Source organism: Malurus melanocephalus, unplaced genomic scaffold (assembly GCF_030028575.1).
Source record: "Malurus melanocephalus ecotype Western Australia unplaced genomic scaffold, MMel_1.1 scaffold_612, whole genome shotgun sequence".
Lineage (NCBI taxonomy): Eukaryota > Metazoa > Chordata > Aves > Passeriformes > Maluridae > Malurus > Malurus melanocephalus.
In genome coordinates, this window is record NW_026623844.1 from 50,642 (window position 1) to 71,821 (window position 21,180).

Sequence of the window (21,180 nt, forward strand, 5' to 3'; positions counted from 1 at the left end):
GGTTTCTGCAAGTGTGAGAGGGACTAGGAGAGAAAAGTTGAAGTGCTGTCTTCTATCTATCAAATCTATCTATCTATCTATCTATCTATCTATCTATCTATCTATCTATCTATCTATCTATCTATCTATCTATCTATCTATTTATCTTATCTATCTGTTTATATATCTATCTATCATCTGCCTATCTCTGTTCATGAAAACCATGGGTCCAGGTATGTATTGTTTGGACAGTGCTGTTGAAGCCAGAGATTTCTCAATGTTGAGGAAAGCCATGATCTTGAAAGCATGCAGGAGCCCCGTTCAAGCTTTTGAAGGCATTTGCATTTGATGATGAGCTTGGCCATTTCCCAGGCAGATATAAGCACCTTTGCCAGCCTGCATCTCCACCACCTTCAGCCTTTCAGAGCTGCACAAGTAAAGGCAAAACACCACTCTCAGCAGTACTTGTGATGGTCTTGGTTCCATAGGTGGCACTGACACCATTTTGGTATCATTGGGTGTGTCACATGCTAATCATGGTGGGCTCTAGGTTTCTGGGTTGAAGAAGCCAGGAAAAGTAATCTGTGGCCTCAGCTACAGTAATGCCCTGTGGCAATTTACTTTTTTTTTTTTTTTCCCAATCTCATGCTAGCATTTTCAAATGTCTCATATTTTTATTTTTTATGTTAAGGTTCTGTGATGGAATGGGAAACATAGTTTTTTTCTTTTAAATTTGATAATTGAAGTTTGTTTTGCCCTGTCCTCTATTTCACAGCATTGTATAAGACAGGCAWCCCAAATTCTGCCTGAGTGCCAAGGTTTCATGTCAAATAATTAGCAAAATCTTGGATTAACCTAATATTTATGGTATATGTTGTAATTAGCTATGTCTTTGACTTAGGTATGTTTCTGTTTAAAGGAATGGACTTTGGGAATGGGCAATTTGTAATGGATTGAGCATATTCAGAGTCATAATTGTATACAGAAAGCAAAAACATTTCTTTTTCCTTTTTCTGTTTGTGTCCAACAGAATTTGCAGATGTGATGCCTATTTAGTTAGGGATTTCTTTCAAGTACTTTTACTGTAACACATTTCATGATTTGCAGTCCCACTCAAGTAATACTTCTGATTAAATTAACGTTACCTAATAAGTGAAACTAGTAATGTATTTTGTACAAATTCAATCTGCGCCTTTAAGGAGAAACGAATTGGCTGACACACCATTGAAAATTGGGCAAAAACTCACCCCAGTTCTTAAAATAAAAGTTACTGGCCAAATAKAAATCTGGCAGTTACTTCTGAAGTTACATTTGTGAAGAACATATGTTAATATAAAAATATCTTGATACATTACAGTGGTTTAGCCGTACTTAGTCTAGAAGTACTTGGTTAACATCTAAGGGAGGAAGGAGAATAAATGTCTCGCATTTGGCAATCAGTAAGCYAGGGCTTTCACCCATTGCTTGGCTTTGTTTGGGTTTAAACAATGTTCCTCTGTTTTTGCTCAAGCTGCATTAATCCTTCAGCCCTTGATGTCATGCATCCTGGGTTTTCTATACTCCTAATAATAATCTTTGAACYGTCAGCCCACATCATATGTTATGAATATTCTTGTTTTGGAGTAGAGACACAGGCAATCATTTCAGACTGCAGGAACCCTACCCCTAACRTTTCCCTGTGCGTCAAAAGACATGGAGCCACATCAAGCAGAAGAAGTAAAATTAAAACAAGCTTGAAAGGTGGTTTGGGATGAGAAGCAAAATGGAGAAGGATCAGCAAAACRATTGCTTTTAAGGGTCAGAATTTCACTGCTTTTGAGGAGTAATCCRAACTATACCTAGAAAAGCCTCTTCAGGGCAGCAGTTGGTTTAGGGCATAAACATGGTTGGATTCACGGTTGAAGGTTGGAATGTGGTTGGAGATTTGAACTGGGTGATCTTCAAGGTCTTCCAACACAAACTATTCTAKGATTCTGTGGTTCTGTCRTTCTGTTGTCAGGCTGTTGCCAGAAATTGGCTCTGAAGGATACAGGAAATGGTACTGTTACAATCAGCTCAGGCCCTTCTTTCCACGTGAAAATTACTTCAACAATATCAATACTATAGCACACAACAATGCATCAGGAACATCAGCAATGCTGGCAAGTAATTATTTTCTTCTTCTGGCCATGTGACTGAGAGTGTTTGTTGTTCATATCCTCCTCAGTCAGTAACTCTTCTTCCAGACTGTCATCTTTTTATTTTTGGCCTTCTTGGTTTAGCTTTTAAAGAAATTATGGCTCTAGGGGACACTGAGTGGCTTCCCTAGGGAATTGTTCTGTAAATGTTAGGCATTAGGATAAATTACAACTTGTTTATTATATTGTATAATGCAAGAAGGAGTAGAGACTTGGAGGACCTAAAAGAAGAATATTATCAGACATCATCTTTGACAATTTGACTGAAAAATAAGCAGGGAAATAGTGTTAGTCCAAAGATCAAACAACCACCTGAGGAAAATTGTGTTTGTGAATTCAGCAGAAAATGCAGCTCGCCCTCCCACAGCTCCACGCGCTGTTTCCAGGTACATATGGTCCTGGCTTGTGGCTGTCGCAATGGGCCCTGCAAAACAAGCTCAGTCCCTTCCCCCTGATTTAAAAGTGGAGGAGATTTTTCTCTGCCAGGCAAGTTCATTTGTCAAGGTGACCTTTGCAGCCTGCACTGAGTGTTCCTGCAGATAAAGCGTTTGTGAAACACGGCTCCACAGCCCATGGGCTCCCTTGTAGGGGGTACAGGGGCGTCCCCAAACTAAACCCTTCCTAGCAGGGATTCCTCAGTTCCACAGTTTTTGTAGATCGACAGTGTGCATTTTGCAATCCTTTTATTATGCTCTGTAAACCCTYTTCTCTTGCCTGACTAGTTTTATGTCTAAATGAGGTTAAGTATTCTCTTTTGAAAAATCACTATTCTGTAAATTAATGGTCTCCTAGGCAGAGCTAAGACCACAATTAAATCTTAATTGATCATGAACGTAGGTAAGACATTTCACAGATCCTCTGCTAAAGCCCAGACAGAAGAAGCAGATCTTCAGAGATCTCCTRAGATAAAATTTAATCTTCTATGGCATCCGTGGAGCTGATGTCAAGTCTGGAGTGCTTGGCCATGAAATACTATCTTCCTTCTATCTACATAGTTGCTTTCAAATACATCACTTATTAAACTTTAGCATACTCCCATTTTTATACCRCAAAAAAACAAGCCAGATTTGCAGCATGTGTGCTTAATATATCCCAGGGTTAATGTCAAAYCTAGCTTGGAGAAGAGCCTCTGGTTTTTACTCACTGCAGCTGGAATAGATCAATCTATAGAGACTATAGAAAGAGCAGTCATGTTTCAGAAGAAACCACCACATGATCATAATCATGCCAGTTTGATTTCTGTGGAATAATTAATCCAATGATAATTATTCCAGTTCCTTCCTTGTAGTTTTAWTTTCATGCCTGCCATATGACATCATTTAGACAAGTCCTTAAAGCTATTTCCCAGCAGCAGAGACCTGTTGTAACAGGAGGCTGTACTCAGAAGTGGAACCAAAATAAAAGGAACGTTTCTTTTGCAAGGGGAAAAAAAAGTTTGGGTTGATCAGAATAATCTATATAGCATGTTTTGAGCCAAGGAAAAAAAATTGGCAAAAATCAGAAAAAGCTGAAACATTTCACCGCAACGTCTTCTAAATGAACTGCTTTCTTTCTAATTTATGTGGATTTAACCAACAGAAAASTAAAACAAATCTCTGAGATCAAACTGTTTATTGTTTTTCTGAAGTTCTACAGAAAAAGAAAATGGCTTTGCTTCAGGTTAACTTTAAATGAAGACTTTGTTTGATTACTTGTTTGGCCAAAGCCCTGAAAAAAAATCAGTTATTTACATAGTTAATTGTTTATGACTGGTATAACATTTRAATTTAGAAAAAGAATAGCATGAAACTGTGTGCCAGTATTTATCTGATGTATGGCATTCAGTATATCTGCTGAAATGTTCCATCTTTATGTGCCATATATGGAATTGGTTCAGAGTCRCTTTTGTACAAACCATAAGACAGAATACTGAAATATGAATAAAGATGCCAGGGCAGTCAGATCTGCAGAGAGACAACGGTGTGTATGAGTTCACCACTCTTTATTTTTCATAGGAAAGATGTGATTAGGGCTCACCACTGTACTGGTCCTGAAAGAACGAGACCAAAAAATTATTTTTAGACATACTTACACAGTTTTATATCAAGACTTTAAAACTAAATATTTGTTTAAAATGTAGCTAAAGAAAATACTGTATTTTTGGAGGTGAAATATGTTAAATTCAAGGACACTGTACTAGAGGGTCACACTTCCCTTTATTTTRAATGTGCCTGATGCCCAGCGAGCAGTTACCTGCTTGCAGCATTGAATAACTCTCTGGTGAGTCTCTCACTGTTCCCTCCCTTTATGGCCAGCAGGAGACCTGTCAGCCATGCGTGAGCTGAATTGCTCTTTGGAGGTGATTTTCTGCTGGCTGTGGCGAGCAGCATCCCAGCCATACATCCTGGTTCAACACGTGATGTTAAACGAGAGGATGCAGCAGTGCTCGAAACACGGGGAGTGTTTAATTGCCAACAGCAGCCGGAGGGAAGATACASTCATTGTGAATTGCTGCATGTGAGCCGACCTCTGTTTCCTCATCTTCCTTCCCAAAAAATATTTTTATGTWCTCCACAGGCAGCTAGCTACAAGGAACAGGAGCTGAAAATTTCATATTTACAAAATGCAAYCAAATGTCACCTTAGTTTCTAGGCAGACCTAAGTCACTTTCACTGATGATTGTATGAATTTCATCATAGAGCAATTTTGTGAAAAGACAATCCTAAACCTGTATTTATGGGACACAGGGAGAGTAACAGTGGGGACAGTATATCACTTCACTAAAAAGGGGGAATCAGCATCCTTGAAGGAAGCAGAAATGGTAGTCTCATGACTGCACAGCCTAGAGGTTGCCTTTGAATGCTTGTAGAAAGTAACACTATGCAAATGTTTAGTGGGGATGGTATGGACTAGCATTGGTTCATAATTTCAGGCAAAGCAGCAGCAGCTTCCAAGAAGTTTCTGATCACCACCACCATCAGCTGAATTTCTAGCATGAACAGCCCCACAGTCYGCTACCAAATTCCTGAGCCACGTTCACTCTTCCTTGCAGTTTGTCCTTTAAAGCATGATCTAATAGCCCCTAAACATAGACAATTATAATTTAGTAGAAGTTTTCAAAATTTTCAAGGATTTATGCAATTGCAAAAGTTTCCCAGAAGAAAGAAGGGTGACATTAAGTCCAGTTTAAAACATAGAGCAAATTTAACTTCAAGATGARCTGTAAAACCAAACCACTTCTGGTTTTGCTCTTTTCTGCCCCTTAGGAAATCTGTGTCTGATTCAGGAAGTCCTTTCCCTTCTCTCTCCTTTGTTTCAGTCTCTTTTTTTTTTCCTTACTCTGATTAAATAACAGGCTTTCTTTTTCCTTTATTGTGCTGTAGAGTTTTAGCCATGTCCTTGGAGGAAGTGTAGGATATCAAAAAGCTTATAACCAGAAAGTTAGCTTTTCCTCCTGTATTTCAGGCTGGGGGAATGATGACAGGAATGCTGTAAATTTGATAGATCCATTTAAGCATTTCAGTGCATAAACAAAGATTTGGTGGAGGGAGTAATGTTTGACCAACTCATATGTTTTCCATGCTCAAGAGTTATTTCTTAGGGCTCCTTTGATACCATTAACTGCCTGTGGCAGGGAACATTTTGCACAGTGTGTTTCATCATCCCCCGGCTGCAGCTCAAAACCATCCCTGAATCTCAAGACTTTATTGATCTTGTGGCCACAACCCAGTTCTGGGCCATTCTTCATACARACSTGGTGAATGATTTTTTTCAGTATTYATCCAGGCCCCCCACTGATCACCCCACTGTAAGAAAAGCAAGAAAGGCTTTCCCATAAATATTTGATGTCTTAACAGCTGTACTCTGACTTGCTTCTCCTTCCTCTCTGGCACTGCACACTACTCTTCTTCTCTGGGTGGAGCAGCCATCTCCATGTAGAAAGAGCTCCTCACTATTTTGCATCTGGCCATTTATGATTTTCTGCCTTATGCTAATGGCAGTGTCTCATATTCTTTTGGAAGAAAATGCATAGACTGGCTCTGTCTTTTCCTGAGCCACCCCACAGGGACTCTCCTGAATTACCGAGAAGCTTAGTGCTGATTACTTTTTTATTTCTCCTCTTAGGAAACGGATAAAAGGTTTAAGTTCTGACACAAACAGGAAAACATTCTAAGAGGATTTATCCTGAAGGCATCTGCTCTTTAAATAGTGATGGAGCAGTGTCAGTGCGTTTCCCAGAAGGGCCAGAAGCTCCACCACTCTTTGTTCCCGCAGCTCTTGTGTGATCAGAGGCAGAATATCCTATCACAGGCTGTCAGATAGATCCCAGAATATGCAACTTGGTGATWATAGGCAGAGGAGGGACTCACTGCCACTAGGAGCATGAAGAAGTTGGGTTTAAGAAAGACTCTGCACTGCTCCTTTAAGGATAAGACCAAGGCTCTATTCTGCTCTGAGGTAAGACTTTGCAGAATTTACTAAATCAGTAATTTCTCAGCCCTGCAGACCATGTTCCCTCCCTCYTGTTTTCTCAAACAAGGAGCGACAGGAGGGGGAGCGAGCTGTCAGAGTTATCACCAGTGGAATTTTCCAGCTTTACCAGGCAGGAAAGGGGGGACAAAAAAAATCATCCACTGTAGAAAAACAACTGCACACAGTGCAAGCGTAAGCAACTTCAGCAGGGGCGTATGCATGGCTTGTATTGACTCAAGCAATATGAAAATACACCTCAAGAATCTATTAATGTAAATCCTTTCAAGGTTTAGTTAATAAGGTGTGCATCTGGAAAGTTATAGTTTATAATATTTGTATGTATAATATGCATTATCATATTTTATTTTTCTCTGTTTAAAAATGTGTTCCACTGGAATCTTGTTCCAGAGAGAGAAGAATCTTCACTTCAAATTGGATTATTCACATTTTTTTCCCATTTTTGCTTTCATTTGATTTGGGGTCAGAAATTTGCCTTCTTCAACTTTTGTCTTCTGATGTCATATAGATGTTTATGGCAATTATGTGGATTTTAGCTCAATGTCATGGCCCAACTCAAACTTGCACAAGAAGAGCTTTWTACAAACCTGACTTTATGGAAAGAAGAAACTTATGACCTGTTCCATGGGAGGAAAGCCAGGTCTGACAATTTAAGTGATGCCTTCACAGAGATTACACAGCCAAAGGAGCTAAAGGGCTTCAGCATTCACAAATACATTGTCTTAATCCTCATTTTTCAAATTGTGCTCAAAYCTAGCTTGGTCCTTTACTCTTGGCAGGCGGGGATTTGCGAGTAGTGCAGGTTCTTTCTAATTTTCTGTCTGAAAGTGCATGGTAAAAATAACCAGGTAGGAAAGACCAGCTAAAACTGTTTATCTAGTAATGAAAACTCGAGAAATTCAAAAGAGCTGGAAACTGGTCCTTRTCCACATAGTTTTAAGGAAACTGGAAGCTTGTTTATGTAGTCTGAATAAATGGAAACAATAGACAGTCAACACTCAAAAAACAGGCTCTCTCATGTGTTGCAGGAGGATTCCAGGGGATTTCTCTCCCACTGGCTGGCTGGCATGACACTTACAGCTCTGCACCTCCGGAGTAAACATGTGGAGTGTTTGAGGAGTTTCTTTTAGCTGTTGCTCTGTGACAGTTTGCACATACTGCAATGGCCAGCGCAACCTTTCTGGTTCCAAAGTCCCCCTGCAGCAAAATATGAACTGGGGTCATGACCATCAGCAGAAATAATACTCCTTGCCTTGGGGAAAGCTTTTCAAGGATTTCTTACCCTAGTACTGCCTCTGTAGGGGCAGCAGGAGGCCTATACTGGGGATCAAAGGGAAGTCTGAAATGGCATCAGATTCTGCAGAGCAGCACAAAATGATGATCATGGTCAAAATAAYAAGTACATAATTGAATTTAATTGACTTTGATCAGGATGAAAGAGCAACTATTTTCTTCTTCCCTGGTCAAATATGARGTCTCACTGAAAGGAAATCCAGGCAGCGAATGTCTCTGGAGATTTGACTTTTGCTCCCTAGATTCTTGATTGATTTGTTTGGAAAAGACAATCAAATCAGTGGGATTATTGAGAAATTTCTACTGGAGAATCATATTCCTAGCACCGATAGAGTTTCTTCAGTAGATACTGTGTCATTACAAGTCCCAGCTGTGTTATGTCAGGATGGGAGATAGAGTTTACTGGCATAAATGATTGTCCAAGCTTCTTTTTCTGAGTAATTTTTCATATGAGTGGAAGAAATCTGAAGGATTTCCCCATCATAGGGTTTACTCCCGTTTGTTCCCAGTGAAGGTGATCACTGGGATGTATATGCCATGAAAATGCAGCTCACTCATAGTTGTTAGGGCTTTTTATGGGAAGGCTTTGCAGGAAATGGCAAAGTGATTCCTAATKCAGAAAGTCTCTGTGAGGAACAGAAATGTAGGTGTTTCTAGATAGCTACAAATTCTCCACKGTTGAGGTTTTAAGATGATGATCACATTCTGATGAAAATTAACGTAGCAGCTCTAAGCAATATTGTATTTTCTTCAACTCTTTTACTTACTTCTTACTATAAAGTCTCTTCAAATGCATTATTTTGGAAAACCTTAGGTGGTGAGCAGTGTGCAAGTTATCATAATGATATAGCAGCCTCTTAATTTGACAGATCTTTCTGCCACCCCAGCGATTCCAACTTCTTTGAAGAAAATGTGTTCCATTTCTTATCTTGAATTATGCTTTCATTAAGCAACTGATTAATGTTGATCCCCTGCTTTGTGTTGTGTAAAACATTCCATTTTATGTGTTATCTAGACTTTTTCACAATGGCTTTTAGGAGATTAGTAAAATGTTCCCTCCCTTTGTTGCCATCTTTGTTGTGTATTCATACATTTATTTATATGCAAGTACGAATCTGTATAAATGTATAGTAATCTTCCCCTTAGGATACTGTGAATGTGTGTCATAAAGGAGAAGGAGATTAACAGTAGAATACAATACAAACAGGCTGACTTTATGGCAGTCTTGCAGAAACTGCTGCCAAGTAAAAGAATAAATAACAGCTGTGTTAATCAAAGCCAAATTTCAAAGATAAGGCCTGAATTTAGGTGGTCAAAGTCCCAGAAAACTGGGCAAGATTAATGCCCACAGARAAAGAACTCCAAGGACAAAGAGTGTAATGATACACAATTAAGCTGAAGGCAAATTTTCAGAAGTTCTTCTGTGACTTAAAGGCCTAAGTCAAATCTGACTTTGAGTAGGAACATTTATTCTCCCTCTAAGTCCATAAGGTTTATGCTCTGTAATCTTGCAGTCTTTCCTGAAAATAGGAGTTAGGTGACTGCTTGCCTTAGTCCCTTTTGGAAGCATAATCTGTAGTCAGCTGAAAGTCCAAAAAATATGCTGGTYCAAGCAGTAGCTGAATATCAACCAGGGCTACCAACTCAAACCAAAGAACTGGAGGCACAAGCACGATTATTCCCCTGTTTTACTGGAAAGCCCTCTATCATCTGGTTTGGATTAAACACACAAAGATGTGTTAGCCTGTTCAAGATCCTGTGGAAGCATTTTGAATCAATTGTAACTGACGTAAATATAGCACTTGCCTGGAAATCTTCCAGAGAGAGAGAGAGRGCTGCAGCAGTTCAGCCAAGATGCATTATATCAAAAGCATGGATAAGTAATTTGGTGTCCTCGTGGGAAGGATAGCATTACAGTTTCACAACATTCRTAAAGTGCCTGCACAGTGAAAGATCTAACACAATCATTAAAAGATGGATGGATGCCCRATGAATCTTCTCCTCCTATCACCGATCATGGCTCTTATCTAGGCAGGTGTGGGAAGAGGAGCATGAACCCACAGTGATAGAGGGAACCACAACAGCTTAGTCGTGCTCCTTTGACATGAGCATGTGAGCTTCCAGACATGATTTACTATGTTTGCATAGCAATATTAATTGCTTTTTAGTGGTTATCTAGCCAAGAATATGTACAGGGTTGACAAAGCTCAGAAACCTCAGCCAAGCACTGTAGGACTTATAGAAGCAGTCCTTTTACTCACAGTGYACCACAGCTTTAAGTCACAAAGTAGCATGTGTATTTTAACCCTCTTCTGTGACAAAATATCTGTGTTATTTTGGAGATGTCATTTTACCTCTCTCCATCATTTTTATTTGATGTTTTTAGACTTGTGATATGATGAATTAGCTCTTGCCTATATAATTAAGTGCTACGGGGAGTAATGGAGGTCTTTTGATAATTACCAGATTCTGCTGTTATCTGCTGCATGATGATTTGGTATCTGGGTTCAGACTCCAGGCTGTTGGCTGGCAGAGAAGTACTCAACACAGCTTAAGGAGGCAATTCTCCAAAGGCCCCTTCCCGTTGTCCCAACACAACCTGATGCAAAACCCAAAGAGCTTATAACAAGACAGTACAAAACAGTAAATGTCAAAATAACCAAGAGTAATCTTTTCTTGTAGTACATGATGTCTACAAAAGGTGCTGAGGAAATTCCAAATTTCTAGTGCAGTTCTGGGCCATCTAAGGTTTCTGCTTCCCAGGAGAATGTGAATGGGCATTTTGTGCCTATGTTAAAGTGCTGCGAGCTAAGATAATACCATCTTTCTATGTCTCCTGAGTCTTGAAGTCTTCCTTCCAACAAGAATTCATTTTCCTCAGAGATTTCCAAGAGCTACATCTTATTCTCCCAGCATCAATATTAAAAAAGTTAAGAAAGTCAAGCCCTATGCATAGGAGTGATTTGACTGACCTCAGCAGAGCTGCTTGTCAGATTCAGCATTACATCACTGAGGTACTAAAGACAAAGGCACCATGTTTTCTAAATATTAATGGCCTGTGTAGCTCWAAGAGCTTCAGGAGCTGCAGTATATTTGAAAACCTAGCTTTGAAATACCTGGCATGCTACAGCTTTCCTCAGAGTCCTCATGGATGAAATATTGAAGGCAAACCTCAAAAATCACATAAGGAGGAGAACAAAATGGTAGTTGAAGGAAACCAGAAAGCTACTGTGCATCATGTTCTAGTTTACCCATTTAAAAGGTGATTTTTATTGTTCTGGTATTTGCTCTTTTTATGGGTGTTATGAAGAAGTGTATCTTAGTCTAGCATTTCTAGCTCTCACTGGAGTCCTAATGGTTTGGCAGCATCACTAATTCATTCATAGAAAGGTCATGTTTTTCACAGTACAAACTTTGGGACACAATTAGAAAACTACCACTTGAGAACTAGGGTGTTGCCTTGACAAATCTCATGAAGATCTTACATCTCTTTAGCATAAGCCTAGAAATCACTTTAAAATCACAGAAAACCTTTTCTACTTCATTGATTGGAACTGTATGGCAAAAGTATAAAAAAATGCTTTTTTTTTTTCTCTTGACTTCTTCATTTCTCTGTTGAAGACCTGATAATATAACAATATAATTTGATTTTGTGATCCAYTGTTTCTTCTAAAACTGGGGATTTGTGCTCTTTAGAGGCTTGCAATGATCTCTTTGGTGGTCCCTGTCTGTTTTGATTATCTCCTCCAAATTTTAGCCCTCACTCTTCATTTTCAGCCCTTTTCTGTAATTTCTTATCATAATGTTTGCCCTCACCATGACCTTTCATAGCACTAATCCTACTAGTAAAGTTACTAGACTCATCTGGCAACTCAAAAGCTTCTTGCCAGTATTTTAAATTAAAACTCTCTAGACTGGTCTCCAATAAGTCTTCTACCAGCTTTTGATTTAAAATCCACTTTATGTTTACGTAGCTGTGTTTGTATAATTACTGATGTCCTTAATAGGAGGGGTATCAAATAATATACTGCAATTTAATTTTAAAGTGAGTGAAACAGCCTAAAGTTTTGACCACAAGAAGATAAGTGAATTAGCGAGAAATTTTCTTTCATTTTTCTCAACAAAAATGTAGGTCAAAAGCCTATTCTGATACAGTTTTCATCTTAAAGCTTGAAGGTAAGATGTGCACCATTTTCRCAAAACTTCTGTTGGGTCAGCAGAGCCAAGAGGATTTACTTCTGTTAATATTGTCTGGTTGTTTGGGATTTTTTAGTCATTATTTTTTGTGGAATGTAAAGTGCCCTCATTGCTTTGACTGAGCTTTTTACAAATATTTGGAACTGGGTGGAAAGAGGGGCTGGTGTGTGACTTGTGCTGATAAGGAAATATGACAGTCAAACGCTGTTGGAGAAACGTGGGAATGCATCCACAAGCCTCAGTGCCCATCCTGTGCCCTGTGTGTTTGGTCCCCCTGTGCTCCATGGCTGTCACCTCCTCCCTGCACAGAGAGCTCTTCTCAGTTTCTCTGCTTGCTGCACCTCTACACGAGTGTCTCATCCAGCCTAGTTGCACTCAATTTCTGGAAAATGAAAAATGAAGGGAAGGAAGCAGGGTTTAGGGACTTCTACAGACAGAGGGACGCAAAGGGAGACAGAATTGGAGAGGAGGCTTTGCCTTGCCTCAAGTCAACAACGATAAAGTCACAGATTGTTCAGGACATTGCCAAGAGTTTCCATGCTGATGTACTTTCCATCAATTTCCAGCTGATTTATAACCMTTTTTATTCAGGTAAAAATAGAAATCTTGCACTTTGAAATATTATCCAAGACCATCTACATTTCTTTATTCATTTATACATTTCTTCATTTTTTATCTACTATATCTACTGCTTTTTAAGGAGTCTCATCAACAAAAGAACAGACTATTCAGCAAGTGTGGGACACTTTCCAAAGTAATGCATACAATCTTTACCAATGTACTTGAGTGGCAAAAAATAGAATTAAGCTCACATCTTGATTTTTGTTTGACTACAGAATTTTCCAGCAAWTTTTTTGTTCCTTCTGACTTGTTCAGTATAGCACAAAGTACAGTACAGAACAGAAAATAAAAGCTGAGAGTCCAAAATTGCCAGACAAACAACCCAGAACTGACGAGAACAGTTTAAATGGTGTACATTTGTTCATGAAGTTTTTGTGATTTGTAGTAACTTCAGCATTAGCAGTACCACAAAGAAAGATRTTCTGAATTTAAACATAAGGAATAAATTAATCCAGTGGAGTTGTGACAGTTGATTACTATCTGAGAATCTGATCCTGGATTTTCATGACAATGTGACATTTTTCMTCACTCTGTCAAAGGATTCAAGGGTATCTTCAGTGAATATGCATTTTTTTCATTAAAATAACTTTAAATGTTGTGTGTTGCTTAGCTTTAAAAATTCAGTGTGCTGCTTTACATTACTTCAGTCAAGTCCTGTGAATACTATTAAGCACAATGTTCAAAACATCTTGTCATGAATACCATTCATTACRAAAATGTAAATTAATACATTTGAGTTTACTTATTCGTATTTTGTAGCTCAGCCATGGCCTTCAGTATATGTTAAAAACATCTAAAGGAAAAACCAATAACTCAAGTAATGCTTGCTTGCTTGCTTAGGTCCTGAAGCCTTTGAAAAAAATGTAATGAGTGGAGTGGTTACATTTACTTAAAAGCATTCATTAATAATAGGAAGGAAGAAAGTAACAGCTGGACTTCACTTAARACTAAGCACAAAGAAAACTTCAAAGACATATTGCATGACTTCAAGCTCCTGTTTAGTTTGCATTTTCACTCTCTAGATGTATCTGTATCTCCCTCCATTGCTTATGTCAGGGCCTAAAAGTGCTTATATTTGCCATGTAAGTAGTTTCATTAGATGCCTTGCAATAGACAGTACAGTCCTCTTCTTTATGCTATTACCTTAATTCAACAAAAATGATGCATTTGTCTTTTGAAGTGTTTTTGAGACAGAAAGTCTTCCAAATATTGTGAGTTTCTTAATTATAATAATCATGCTGGCTGAAAGGATAGCTCCTTTAGAATGATGTAAAAATAAAAATAGATATTCTTTCACATTTTCCACATAAATGCAGGCTGTACAGTACCTTAGGCTGTAGAAAGTTTGATCCCTTATGTTTCAGTGCTTCATTGTGTCTGTTGAGTATTTTATTTCCTTTTCTTTAAAAGCTCAAATTTGTGGTTCTAGGGCCAGAAGTCTTCTAACATTGTCCAATTTACATCCCCCATGGATCTTACTTGGTTTGCGTCTTTGCTTGGTGAATGATTTAAGTCCCATTGGAGGTTTTGAACCTGTGCATTTCCTGCAGTTTTAACTGTATCCTGTTGTGTTATAAATAATGGACCTGGCAAAATGTGAGTTGCTGGCAGAGGCTTATCAATTTTATTGTGAAAGATCCTGGATTAGTCTGCACATTGGTCTCCTCCCCCTTCCAGCTCCTTGGTATTTGGAGTTGCACATGGATGCACAGTTGCCTGGTGCACTCCAGCTGGCATGAGACCTGAACTGCAGAATGAAACACATCTGCCTTGTGCTGTTTGTGTGCCTTGACCGAGTAATTCATGCCGAGGACTGGTAATGTCAGAGCAGTAAATCCAGGGCTGCCACACAACTTGTTTTTAGACTCAGTCCAGGTGGAATTTGCCTTGGTTTTTGGGGTGCTCAGCTGATTTGGATCTCTCTGGGTAAATGCCAGATGGAATTTATGGAGGCATCTACTCAACAGGAGTGGATAAATTGTACAGTGCCTGTGCAGTGAGCCTGGTGCTCCTGGAGCCTTTCATCAGCTCTGACCGATAAAGTGTGACATCCAGTGGGTTCAATGCTCAGACAAAAGTCATTTGTGCTGTGARGGCACAATAGAGCAAACATTTTCTGGAAGCACAGGATTTCCTAAGCCCACAATACATGGCCCACGTGCCTATGTTTCCTCCTGGAAAACTTTGTCCTGCCCTGGATATGTGGAACTTTTTCATATAAAAGATATTTGTGTTAAGTAAGCATCAACACAATGAAATAATTTCATTCACTTCTAACAATAAATACATGTTGGAAATTTCTAAGATGTTTAAATTAGCTGCTCATGWCCAGCTTTGCCTTCTGTAGGCCATGTCCAGATGCTTCTTATCTTGCCCATACCTACTGAAGATTACATGTAACATCTTCTACCATGATCTGCTCATGTTCTTAAGTCTTCAGCATTAAAACTGGCTTATACTGCTTCGTCTTAATGTATATGAAAAGAATTCTTTCCAATTCACTTTTAAAAAATGGTTAACAGAACATACTCTTGTTAGTGTTAATCATTTGGAAACCCCTTCTGCCCTCTAGCAATAGCTTTGTTAGGGGAAGGAAGATGACACAGAGTCCCTTTCAGATTTTGACAGACACACTGCAGCCATGTAGGGCACTGTCTCTGCTGCCTCAGACCAGAGCTGAAGTGATGTGACYCCAGTGTGGAGGAGAGGTCTGGGTTATGTCCCCAAAGGTCACTGCTGCCAGCAGGCAATACCTAGAGAGTGTATTCCCTCAACTCCCCTAGCTCAAAGGGTTTGATTGTGAGAGCCCTCACACTGAAACCCACAGACAGAGAGAGATTCTTCTGTAATCGCCATGCTCGGCTGAAGAGTGGCCACAATGTGGCCTTTGTTCCAGCAGGGGACTTCCCTGCCACTTACAAAGCTGTTGCTTAAGAGACAGCTGAAGAATCCAAGGTGAAACACATTTCTAAATGTTGGCAGGTAGCACTGGCATGCAAACTCCACAGCTGAATCCCCTAACTTCTGTTAGCACTCTGATGAATTGCAAAGTATAATGAAATAAATGAAATTTTTAATTCCYGTAAATCTTACAAATCTTTTCTAAGTCTTTAAATCTTAAGATTCATTAGACAACACTTTTTGATCCAAAAAATCATAGAATTATAGRCTATCTTAAGTTGGGAGGGACCACAAGGATCTTCAGAGTCCAGCTCCTTGCCCCTGTACATGACAGCCCTAAGAGTCACACCATGTGCCTGAGAGCATTGTCCAAACTCTTCTTGAGCTCTGTCAGGCTTGGTGCTGTGATCACTTCTCAGGGAATCCTGTTCCAGTGCCCAGCCACCCTCTGGGTGAAAAACCTTTTCCTAATAYCCAACCTAAATCTCCCCTGAGACAGCTTCTGGCCATTCCCTCACATCCCATTGCTGGTCACCAGAGAGAAGAGATCGGTGCCTGCCCCTCCTGTTCCTCCCATGAGGAARATGTTGACTGCTGTGAAGTCTCCCTTCAGTCTCCTCTTTTACAGGTTGAAAAAACCAAGTGATCTCAGTCACTTCTCATAAAACTTCTCCTCTASACCCTTCACCATCTCTGTAGACCTTCTTTGTATGGTCTGTAACAGTTTTTATCATTCTTACATTGTGGCACCCCCAACTGCCCCCAGCACTTGAGGTGAGGCTGCCCCAGGTCAGAGCAGAGCAGGACAGTCCCCTCCCTTGCCCGGCTGGCGATGCTGTCCCTCGTGCCCTCCAAGACAGGGGTGGCCCTCCTGGTTGCCAGGGCACTGCTGACTCACATTCAACTTGCCATCAATGGGACCCCCGGATCTCTTTTATATGATATTGCTCTCCAGTATCTTGTTTCTCAATCTGTGCGTAAATTCAGGGTTGACTTGCAGGTGCACAATCTGGAGTAAAATTAACGTTGAGAGAAAAATATTTTGAAGGATTTGAAGGATTTTGTAGAATACGAAGATGGGCAAAATAGAGAATTCCTGTGTTTTGAGATTGAACCAACGCAGTAAAGTGAAAGCTTATTTTCGATCCCATCTTTGTTAACAAAGAGCAATGACATTCACATGGTCTTGGATGAGAAAATTAAAAATGAAATAAAATCCTGCTCTGACTCTCACTCAAATACTCTGTTACAAAGGGGGACAGGGTGGCAGCACCAGTGAGTGTGATAGTTGAAATATTTGCTATGCTAGATGCTAGAGAGAGGACMGGGAAACTTTAGCATGCACTGTCCACAACTTGCCTAACATCTGCAAGATAATCAGAAACAGAAGTGTGTAGATGGAGTTGGGGGCATATTGTCATTCTGATCATTTCTCTGTGATCAGAAGCCATGAAGCATGGGGAGAAGGAAATAAGCAGACCACAAACAGGGCAGGAACAAGATCTCCAGGAAGGAACCAGAAAATGAGAGATTTGGGTCAAGAGTGAACTGTGCTCAGAAATACTACTTTCCATTGCTGTACTCTTTCGTTGCCTGGAATTTGTATACATTTTATTTAGAAGAAAGAGAAATGGTACATGACACATGACTGATTTCTAACAATTCAGAGCAGTTCTYAATAAAGAGGATTAAATGTTGTTTCCTTATCAATGCAAGCTAACATCCACTTTGTTACCTTTGGGAAGAACTAAGCAAATGGTTATAATAATAGAATTATTGCATTTTGAAAAGGTAGGTCTTCATCCTACAGTGACCAGGAGAATTTGCTTCTTTCACCTTCCTCATTCCTATAAATGTGACTAATTGTGGTGAGACAGGTTCACGACCCACAGAATGAAATGAAGGATAACAGCCCACAAGAATAAGATGTCCCTCTGTGTAAACAAGGATTAAGTGCTGTTTTTAACTACAAGGTGGCTTCATTGCTCCCACTTGTTTTATGGATTCTTCACTGTCAATTATTTAATTAAACTCAAGACACAGGCCTGGCTTTATCATTACTGAGCCTGTGAGCAATCATTAGGTGTCACTGAGCCAGCTCTTTGTGTCGTTTGGCAAACCTTTACTTTGAGGATAGGATAAGAATAGCTTMTTGGGTCTTGCTTGGCTATCCTGAAATCGATGGGTGGTATCAGATCCTGAACAGCAAACCTCTGCAGAATATATGGAAGGTAAAATATAGGGTCAGGAGGCCTGTTTGGCTGTTGCATTTCATCAGCATTATAAACATATACCAGGCCAAAACCAGAGTCACACACTGTTGAATCAGCTTTCTAGTGCCYCATGGAAATACCCTGCTTCCCTGCAATAATCTTCCCACAGAAAGCTTTCTAAATTATATCATCATATTTCTCCTTCCTGGCACTCTTTAACTCTTTCTCCTGTGAAAATTCAGTAATAGAGGAGTTCTTTGATAACATTAGTTCTTGTATACTTCTTCTTTTTTAATGTTTTATATGGCTTATCTTTCTTATTTTATTCCACCCTGAAAAACATTTCAGCTCATCTGCTGAAATTGCTATAGTTTTTGCTCAGTGCTTTTAGGTCCATACTCCTCTCCCAACTTTTTCCATCGAGGAAGCCAGGATCTGAGATCCCTCCTGTGTTTAATTTAATCAGCATTTCAGATTAGCTCAGCGCTGCCCATGTGTGTGAGGGAGCAAAAGAAACTGTGCATGAACTTTGTGATCACTGCTTACTTAACAAGACTGATTTTCAGCTTTTCTGTAGGAACAACAGAATCAGCTTAGTGAAAACTTTCATTGCTCTAAACTTCTCTTCAGACATTGAGAAAAAAAAAAGACCCAATAAAAAGATGGCTTGAGGGTGGAAAAGGTGACAGGAACAGAGGTTTTCTGCTGTGAGAGTTCCCAGGTAACAGGCAACCCGGGCTTCTTGAGCTATTTCTGAGACAGGCAGGCAGATTGCTGAGTCAGTGCTCTTACAGTGTCCTTCAAGAAATAATTAAAACCAGTGAAAAATATGCCTTGCTTCCTCAGTCGGATTTTTTTCCTGAAACTGTTTTGAATAGCTTTGGCTGGAGGAAATGGGAGACAACTGCCATTATCACATAAAGGCAAGACGGCTTCCTCCAGGACAAAAGTCACAGGTATATGGGTCAAAACAGCAGCTGGAAGTCTTTCAAACACATGGGCTTTTATTAGACAGACTCAGAATAATTGGAGAAGGTTTGKACTAGACCACCTGGAAGCAAACTTCAGATGTTTACCAGTAAGGATAAAGCACCTCTGCYTAACCTTTCTTGTTACAGGAATTTTGCACAGCTTGATTTAATCTGGGTTGAGATAACAAGCCTCGTATATGAAGTTCTCAGGAGACTTTTGTTCGACTCATTTTCCAAATAAGCTCCAAACTTGTAATATTGTTGTAAATGTACATTAATTACCCAGGAACCATGGACGTATTTGGCAAAGCCGGTTGCCACAGCAGTTGTTGCCGTGCTACGTGATCTATTTTGCATTTAGCTTTTTGGTATGGTAATATTACAAAATGAGCACACTYGCTGTGGGGAGAAAAACAGCAACCCACCAAGCCTCTTTTTTCCTAATATGGTGAAATAAAAAGCCTTGGTCTGAGCCAGCTGAAGTGCTGATGGAGTCAAAGCCCAAGGATCAGTGTGGTGTGGCGCCTGCAGAGCACAAAGGTCGTGGTCAAGATTCACCCTGGGAGGGCAGGAAATGTTTAAATTCCCTGACCATGACTAAATGATGGGAGCCAGTGATGCTGTCAGGGATGCCCTCTTCTCATCCCAGCTCGTGTTTGATTCCAGATTGGTGAGAGCATTCCTTCCTGCAGTCACTGCCTCGGGAGCTCTGTGCTGTGCTTTACAGCTCATGTRGGAATTTACTTTTCACAAAGGTTTATATAAAGCAGGGACATGAATTTCTCAGTGGGCAGCAGTGTGGGGGTCTCAGGCTCCAAGCTGAACAGGGGKTTGGTGAGGGACAAGCTGCATCAGGAGGACAGACACCAGGCCTTGGCATCTCCTCTGCTTGCACAGTGGCCAGTGAGCAGGGGCCCCAAACACCGTTAGAGTAGCAGGAAGTTTTGCCTTTTTCCTTATTTGTGTTCACTATCACTTTTTAAACAAAGGAGCTCARCTTTTCACAGCAGCAAGCAATTGGTTGGTGGGTACTGTTTCCCCCATCCCACCCACCTCCCAGCTGAAGAGATGGGGTTTTCTGGCTGCTTCTTGGTTGTTCTGCTTCTGCTGGTGGAAACCTCTGCTCGGGGATGCTCAGTACACTATTAAGTCCTCATACTTAAGTCCAGGGATCCTTTTTTTTTCTTACTTGCTAACACAGGGAAGAGGGATAGGTGAATCCATAAAAGAAAGGGAAATGCATAAAAAACCCCCAGAGATTGACATGTCCAGATACATAATTCCAGTGATGATAATTTATCAGGTACCCCAGTTGTTCGAGGCTTTGCGAACAAAAGCCGACTGAAACTCACATCTCCCCAGAGGGAGGGCTGCAACGAAAGCACTCAAATAACTTTAACCACACTTGTGTCATGAATTCCTCTTGCATTTGGTGACTGTGGCTTGTTCTAATTAAAACAATAACGGTTTCAGCACTGTGTTTTAAAGCAAACAATCTGTTTATGAGGGGAGAAAAGGAGAGAAACCCTGAAGACAGCMCTTCTCTTCCCAGAGAACGTGCCTCCACCGCCCCATAGCACGTTCTCTCCTGCTGCAGTGTTGTCACCCATCAAAAAGTTTTGCTTCCCAGCTTTGCTTCCAAGAGCACAGGGGCTGGTTTGGCAGCTGAATCATCCATATTGCACCTACAAGTGTTCAAAAAGAGGAAAAAGGGCTTAGCTTTGCCTTTTCTAAAGCCTGATCATGTCCAAAGCTGGATTTGTTGTGCTCTGTTGTTTCCACCACAGCTCCCCAGCCTGGGGCTCAGACCTAGCCCAGAAGGAACCACCCAGATAAAGTGAGGAGGCTCCACCAGCCCCAGGGAAGCAGCCAGCCCTTCCCTGGCAARGAGGGATGAAGCAGAAGCAGCAGAGCAATGAGGGAGAAGCATGCCCCGTCAGCTTTATTAAATAGTACATTGTTTATACATCCATTAGGAAAACTTTGATAAGGAGGGAAACACTGAAAAGGAAATACCTTTTTTTTAGTGGAGTAAAAGTGATGCCTGTGGTTTTAAACAAAGGCGTGTTGGCAGGATMATGCTGTACAGAAAAGGAAGAGAAAGGGAAACTGCATTTGAATTAATTCAGATAAGTGAAGGTCAGAAGACCTTATGTCAGAATTTTCCATTAATTCCTACAGTCTAGTTCTCTGCCAAAATTGTGTTACCTCCTAACTCCTTTGTACAAATATTGTTGTGGTTATTACTACTGATTACTATATCYACTGCAATTACACATACAAAAGCTGTTTACAGGATTGCTGCCATAATAATGCAAAAGAGCAAAGTCAGACAATATTCATGGTGTTACATGAGAT

At 40.2% G+C, this 21,180-nt stretch overlaps 1 protein-coding gene across 1 annotated transcript in view; it reads left to right on the forward strand.

Annotated features, from left to right (window-relative positions):
* The window catches only part of ARHGAP28 (Rho GTPase activating protein 28), a 76,263-nt gene that overhangs the window by 19,069 nt on the left and 36,014 nt on the right, over positions 1–21,180 (forward strand). The gene's annotated exons all lie outside the window — the stretch shown is intronic.